This window comes from Takifugu flavidus, chromosome 2 (genome assembly GCF_003711565.1).
Source record: "Takifugu flavidus isolate HTHZ2018 chromosome 2, ASM371156v2, whole genome shotgun sequence".
In the NCBI taxonomy this organism is placed as follows: Eukaryota; Metazoa; Chordata; class Actinopteri; order Tetraodontiformes; family Tetraodontidae; genus Takifugu; species Takifugu flavidus.
Genome location: NC_079521.1, coordinates 12,035,804 through 12,044,020, shown reverse-complemented (window position 1 = coordinate 12,044,020; position 8,217 = coordinate 12,035,804).

Sequence of the window (8,217 nt, the reverse complement as noted above, 5' to 3'; positions counted from 1 at the left end):
CACCTTTCACATCAGCTGACTTTGTGAGCACTTTAGTGCCATTTTAGCTTTTGCTGCTTGGTGAAAATGTAGCATATTTACACTTTAGAAGAAAAAGGTAGGATGAAATAGCTAACAGAAAAGGATAAAAATAAAAAAAACAGCACAAAGTGTGCAGAGCTCATAAACAACAGGAGACTCATTTAGGACATAAAAATGCACAACGCACACAGAGACAGACAAACAAATCACATCACATCAGTGATTTAAAAGCCAGCTGACAAGAACAAAAGCCAGGACAGGCGATGTGGTTGTCAGCAACCGTGATGAATAAGAACAGCGGAAATGATAAGGCTAGACTGGTGTTTATGAGTCAATCTGACAAGGGAGGGGAAAGAAAGGTGAGGGAGGCGGAAGCGAGCTCGCTGGGAGAGAAAGAGACAAATAAAAAATGTGAAACTACCCACAGACTAACAAACAGACGTAAACCATGAGGGATCTCTGACCCTGACACCAATGAAAGAAAGGAGTCACGAACAAAGGTCTAAAAAGATTAGAACTGATGACTTGTGGTAAATGAGTGAGTGAAGGAATGAAAACAGTGTTTGCTAACCTCCACAGATGTTCACATCACTCACGAACACCAAATATAAAAAAATAACAAACGCAAGGCTACATATGGAAACACTCAGCCGATGTTTAGGATCATATTTAACATGAGCAGCTTGTTTCCAGTGACTCAGACGCGTCTGGATGCCCTGCAGGTGAAACCACTTCTGGAACGAGAAGAACTGGTTTTATGAAATAAACCAGCGCACATTTTTGCAACCCCCCGTGTAATGCCCCAAAAAGTCAAACAAAGAGCATCAACATTCCCCCCCTTGCTTAAAAAAGGTCACAAACAGTAAGGAAACGGCCTTTTCAAAGCCGAAGCTGCGACCGGAGGATTGCCTGACCAAGCAAGAACCCATCTCTCGATTCCTCATCGGCCATCTGGGTGTAACTCAAGACGCGCGGCACAGAGCCAAATTTAAACAGTCCCTCCTCTGGGCTATTGGGCTGACTGATGGGCTGCTCCGCTGCAGCCATGACCCTTTCATTTTTCTGCTCTTTCCAATAAGAACGTACACTCCGAGTGGCATGTCTGTGCTGCCAGAGCACATTGCTCCTGATACAACAGTCTCCATTACACCGCACGTCACCACCGCTGCACATGAGCGCGCACATACAGTACACGGGGAAGGGAGGGTGTTCCGTGGGGCATTCCGCAGTGAGGCCCATTGTATATATGCCACAGGGCCCATAATAAAACCCAGGGGCTGTGAAACATGCCATTTGATAGTAGCAGAGTAACCTGAGAGATCTGAGTCCAGAGCTCCTAAATGGCTGAGCTGGAAGTAAAGGCACTAATGAACGATGGTGTTTATGCTAGTTGCTTCAAGGGGCAGAACAAATACGTGACCAACGTCCCCGATGGATGCGCAGCAGCTTGAGCAAGTGTGAGGGGTTTTAATGCTGCTGTTCAAAATGGGAACTGTGAGCTGGTAAAATGCAGGGAAAGCTGTCAGGATTCAAGAGTCACCGCAGGTCGCACGGGGAACCTGTCACGATGTCTTCCTCTTCCAGCCCGGCACTGCTGACCCCTGTCTCTCTCTGGTCCTCAATTTGCCGTGACCTTGAAAGGATCTGGCCTAAATCTGGCTTAAATTACAGGCTGCGGCTGACAGGAAGTCACACAAGCCCCTCCTCCAGGTCCAGGGTGCCAGACCCCCTCAGCAGAGCAGCCTGTCCTTGCTTCAACCTGAAGGACCGCCTCACATACGGATTAACGCAGCCATTTTATTCAGGGAATCTGCCTGGAGCAGGTGCTGCGCTGATCCAATAATCTCCACGTCAGATGGATTACCTGGCTCCTAATCAATGATACGATTGACACGTCCGCATCAGAAATACAGCTCCCATGAGCGTTGGTGGCGCCTGCTTTAAACTGATAAAAGAGTTTAACAGCCGAGCACATTTAAACGTGCCTTTCTGCCGCTGTTTCCAGCAGGAAAATGAGGATCACATCCACGCTGAATGGTGCTCTGAGCCCCCGAATGTGTTCAGGGCCCCAACAAATGGTAATCGGGACAACATTAGATGTCAATCCTTCAGCTTCATTCCACCCATTTTTTTCCCATCCTCTCATTCTTTCCTTGCCTTTTCCACTCTTCCGCCTCCCTGCTGCCACGTTGACAGCCATCCGCGGAGTCCTGTGAGCTGCAGATATGTTGTTGAGGACAGCATCAGTCGCACTGCGTGGAAAGCATTAAATGATTAATGAGCAGCTTTAATGCGGCGCAAAACATCTCGGAAAAAGCAATTCCGCTTCATCTTGCAACACTTGAAGGAGACGGATAAAATGAAGAGGTCCAAGAGCGATGCCCTGAAGGACTCCGTCGCCTGTCTGTTATGCTACTTTACTCATTGGCTGCAGATGCATGTGGTCTGTATATTTTAGAATATTTTATAAAATGTTTATGTGGACATGTCAGGCTGTCATCAGAGGAAACGTGTGCTTATGTGCCACCGTTTCTAATCACTGTCGACCAACTAAAGTTCACCCTCGCTGCTAAAGACAACATGGTTCCAGCTGCTGATGGGAGCAATAACCCATCACACATCCAGGCACTGAAGGCAGCTTCAGCAGCTATTTGGGGTTGAGAATATCACTCAAGGACACTTCGACATACAGCCCACAGGGAGTGGGATCAAGGCAATGACCTTTGTATCACCAGAGTGACCACTTTCACACCAGCGCCGTGGGTCCTTTAGAACTCGAGGAATGAAAAGAAAATCAAGAGTTTCTTACTTCCATCCTGCTCTTCCTCTCACTGCCTCCATTCTTTTACCTCAGTGTTGCTATGGACTCACACACACACACACACACACACACACACACACACACACACACACACACACACACACCACACACACACACACACACACACACACAAACACACACACACTCCATCAACGTACCTTCTGGTCTCAGATTACAAAGTCTTCTTGGTGGTGAGGGAAATGCCCCTCAGGAAAGCTGCATGGGAGGTAGTGTTGCCGGCTGCCTCTCCAGACCTTTTCACTCCATTATATGGGTTGTAATGAGCTGCGCTGAGGGCAGCGGCAGCAGTTAATAAAAATGTGAAGCACATGGGAAAGGGCATTTTCCTCCATTCCCATTCCATTTTTGCGGGGTTTTCTGTGTTCAGACATGTGGAAAATGATATATTTACACGGTTTTCTGGAATCTTAAAACAAAGCTGGCTTCTAGCTTGTTTGGTTTCTGTCGTAATAAAGAACAATACACTGGAAACTTTCCTTGGCGTGTCTGTTTACATCTTTTAAAACCATCACCTTGAGTCACAGGATCCATCCTATAAAAGCTCCATGTCATTCTGAGAGTAATCCAGGTATTGTTGTGCGCACAGGTTGTATTTAGTGTCAACAGATCAGCGAACGCAGCCTCCTCCAGCTTTCCTCCACGGAGCCTTAAGAACAACACGTGCATTAATGCATGCATGTGCGAGCATGTGAGTGTGAGGAGCCGTGGTTGGAGATAAAGAGCCACAGACAGGAGGAGAAAAATGTGACCCCTGTGGCTTTGACCTCCTTTCATCGGCATCACTACACACCATCAATCACTATCAGCTCAAAGGCTCCCGATGACTAAACTGTTCCTTTTGCTGATGAAAGAGGCAAAGCTCAAAAAAAGGGGAAAGAAGATGGTGCAGCTCAAGAGAGGACATATGTGTTATTACACGGCCGCTATGACATTACCAGGGTTGGACTGAGCAAAAGGACTCGTGCTCAGGCTCCAGCTGTGTTGCGAAACATTTCCATCTTCCTGAAACTTCCCCGGGGCTCAAAAGCTCAGAAATAATCAATCGCAGCTTGACGACATAAACATTTGTGCCTATAATTCAGCCACCAGAGTAAATGGGAGATCAGTTCCCAGATAAACAGGATGGAGAAGTGATGTGGACATCAAGCGCGTTCTGAGTGTTGTTTGATGCATGGCAGGATGTTTTCAGCGTTCAGCCACAGACCAATGCTGCAAGTCTGCTAATCAGAACCATCCAGCCTCTGGACTTTCCTCCAAGCCTCCACTGGTTAGAAGGAGGAGGCTTTGGAGACGGGTTCAGCTGATGTAAACCGAAGAGGCAGAGTTTTTCAGCTGCTTCACTGTATCTAATAACTACAGTGGCCTGAGTCGGCGCTTTAGCGGGAATCTTTGCAGCCCTCTTGGCAAAACTGTCTGTCCAAGCAAACACGCAGCAGCGGGAGGGGGGAGATGTGCGTCTCTTCCTTTGTGGCGCTTCGCTGCTTGAGGTTTAATACCTGTTGAGTGGACAGAGATTTAGTGGGCTTCTGTGCTGCAATCCCAGCTTACTGCTGTACAGGTGCTTCTGCTGTCAGGTTAAACTGGCCCCAGGGCTGCCAGCAGCGCTAACTGGCTCTACTGGGAAATCACTTTAATGCCGAGGCAAAGGAATTCTCTCCTGGATGGCGGGAAATAAAAAGCAGTAATCAACACGTATTAAATCAGTGCTTACTGCACCAGGCAAATTAAAAGACCACCAACGTTCTTGCTCCTGCAGTACATCATTTACCACAAACACGTCTTTGGTTCTCAGCTCTTGTTTACATGGATTTTTTATTTTTATTTTTTTATCTGAGCTGCTAACACAGAGAACAAACGCTGTTGTTTACATGCTGCGTGTTGTTTCATTGTAGGCTGACCACCTGCACTTGCTGCAGGCCTCCAGGTTCCAACAGACCACCTTCCCCGCTGAGGCTCTGGGGCGGACGTCGCTGGGAAACACGACAACCTGAGTTCTTCCCCAGACGTGAAGCACCGAGCTGAGAAAAAGCTTGTTAAAGCCCCAGCAAATGTTTTCAATAATTGAATTAGGAGCAAAAAAGTTGCCCATTAGAGGAGGAATATTACAGAGAAGCCTTTAGCTATCACGGCCGTGCATATTTCAGTGACCCAGGACCAGGTTTTTTATTCGTCTCTGAACGTGTTCCATTTTATGAAAATACCATTTTAAATTGCTCTGTAATCTTCTCTGTGTTCCTGCTTTGTCCTGGACGGCAGTTTAGGAGCCCCGGAGCCTGTTGGGAGGTAATGGAAACGCTGTTTTCACTGCTGACATCATCACGGGAAAACAAAGCGACGTCGTCGCCCGTTTGGTGCCCGGTGCTTCGGGTCATGCGGGGCAGAAAGCCTTTGTTCCCGACTCCACCCGTTAGTGATAACAGTGATAGCAGACGCGAAGAGACGTGGGCTGCAACATTCAGACAGTTCATTGATTTTTCCTTTGCTTTGTTGATGATACACCTGAGCTTTTTTAATCTTCCTCTCAACCCTCAGATGAAGGTAAACAGATGAAAGGTGTGCGCTCGGAACAAAAGGTGCTGGAGGAAGTGAGTTCGTCTGTTCTTTTAACTCTCTCTTGCCTCTGACCTCAGCTCGCGTTACCCTTCATCTGTTAGCAGCTTTGTGAATAATGCACCCACCAGCAGCCCAACCTGGGACGAAAGGTGGCGGCAGCTGATTCCAACAGTCTCCACTTATCTGCCCGTGCTTACATAAACATGCTTACATTTATGAATTTAACTTTAATAAAAGACGCACAACTGAAGTCAGTCAGTTAGCTTAGCTTTGGAAACGAGCTTATTTTATCTAAGAAGCTTTAGATGTTTCTGTCTATAACATTTGTAGAAACTATGTAGAGTCAGTGTCGTTGACACCTCATGCCCTTTTCTAACAAATATTAATCAAACATTTTTAAAAATGACAATTAAATAAACAGGTGCAACAGCAAACTCACACTTTTCCCTTTCTGGGCCGGCGTTTCTCCTCGAAGATGCACGCAGGTCACATGAAATGACAGATTATATGACAAAAACAAAAGAATCCAGTGAGACTTTAATTCTAATAAGGTAACAAGATCTTTAAGGTAAAAGATAAGATAATGAAGAAGAACAAGGCTTCTGCTTTTAGGGAGGTAGCGCTCGAGAGCTGCAGAACATGATAAAAGGAAGTTACAGAGATCGAACCTGCAGATTTGTAGTTTTTCTGTGCTTTTATTAATGTCCTGATTATCTCCCACTAATTTACATTCATTCATTTACATTTAGCTTCAACGCGAGATTAAGAACTAATTTTGGATTCTGTGGTTGCAGCAAGAGTGAAGTCGCAGATCAAAGTCAGGCAAAGTTTCTGTGAGCCCATTCCAAGAGTTCAGGAAGCAGCAACCAGTCTGGATGGACGTGCTGCGTCCGGCCGTAGATGGACGACTCTGTCCTGCTGACCGGTGACACTGATCTCGGCACAGAACGCACCGCTGATAATCATCACCTTCCGGACGCTGAGTATCTTCTCCCCGTGTGCTTTTGTTAATTCCAAGCGGGTCGGACTGTGGCGGCAGGCTGAGCCTCCTGCTGGAGGCCGTGTGTGTTGTAGCGGACATGATGTGTAACAGGTGTGGGGCGGTGAGAGGAGAGACCGTCACAGCTGTCCTGTGGACCCTGATCTTGCCCTCCCCATCTGCCCTCTGATGTCCCACCACGCACCAAAGAACCTGGCTCGTGTGTGTGTGTGTGTACAGCAGCTCTTCAATCCCCTCTTATGTCTGCCAAATGTCATCACCTTTCAATCCTGCCCCCCCCCCCCCCCCCCGTCCAGCACTCAGGCACCACAGGTAACCTCAGTCCTGAACTCATGTGGGTTCCACCATGTGTCCCATTTTCTGCCCAAGCTTGGACAATTTTTTTTTCCAGTCCTCAAAAAATAAAAAATAAAACAACCATGTTCCATAAATCAATTTGCTTCACAACACTTCTGGAATCCCGACGGCAGAATCTGCTCCTCAGATCAGAGGTTTGCAGGGCTACTTTTGAATCCAGGCGGAGCTTCAGCCTGGTTCTGTGCCTCCACATCAGGACCTGTGCGACTTCAGGTATATTTTGATGTAAATCCTGCTCATCTGGTTCATGATTGAGCCACGTGCACAAAAAAGCTGTGGTTAACTGTCACTGTGAGAGGATTCGGTCAATTTCACACCCACGGCCAAGGTGGGAACGACCAGGACAACCCGCTGCAAAGGTTTAATCACTGAAGAATTTTACTTCCCTACGTCTACAGATGAGCAGCAGCCACTGAAAGAGGTGCAGGAAGGTGGAAAAGTTCTGGTAAAAAAAGGAGGCGCTCACATGCTGAAGCACGAACAAGCTAACAGCCGTAGAAATTCTAAAACAAGACACAACTGCAAAAAGCTCTGGGAACAAGAGGACAGGAGAGAGTGTACCAGGGTCACGGAGGTTAACCAGTACCAGGTGAAACAGCTCAAACTGGAGCAGAGTAAAAGGGAAGGAACGACCTTTGAAATCAAAGCATCAAAAAAGAAAGACCAGCCAGTAAGACTGGGGTCAAATAGTAATAAAGACTGTGTGAAAACAATGGATAAACTGTGCGTTTTATAAATCTACAGCGCAGTTTTCTCAAAACTATGAGTTCTCCCCACAGAAATGCTAATTCGACTTGGAGGATTCTGCCTTTTCGTACCTTAAGGGCATCGTGATGTCTGACAAGGCTCTGACAGTTCGACCAGATAATTAAGTCCACAACGGGAATCCATTAAAGCCCGATGAGAGATTAGCAAAGGTAATCCCAGCCCGGGACAGCTTGAGGAGAAAACAAAACCAGGAAGCTGAACTGTCACTGTCAGACGGTCGTGGTGATTTGGAGGTGACCCGTTTGAGGAAACAGAATGATTGAAGCACATGCGAGCGCGCACGTTTCCGTGTGGGCGGTCAAACCCAAAGCAGCGGTAGATGATGGCGAGCAAGCGTGATGAATAATAAGAGGGGACGGAGATAAATGCAGCGTTCCCGGCTCTGGCTGAAACACGCTGGCAGACACGGAGTGAGGTGGGGGGCAGGAGCTGGGGGGGCAGGAGCTGGGAGGGCAGGAGCTGGGAGGGCAGGAGCTGGGAGGGCAGGAGCTGGGGGGGCAGGAGCTGGGAGGGCAGGAGCTGGGAGGGCAGGAGCTGGGAGGGCAGGAGCTATTCTGGAGCCACTGGGGTTCCTGCACGGTGGTGGGGCTCCAAAAGACGCTGCGCACGTCGCCACAGCACGTCAGGTAGTTGCTGTTAGTGTAAGTGCACTGCTGTGTGTGTGTGTGTGTGTGTG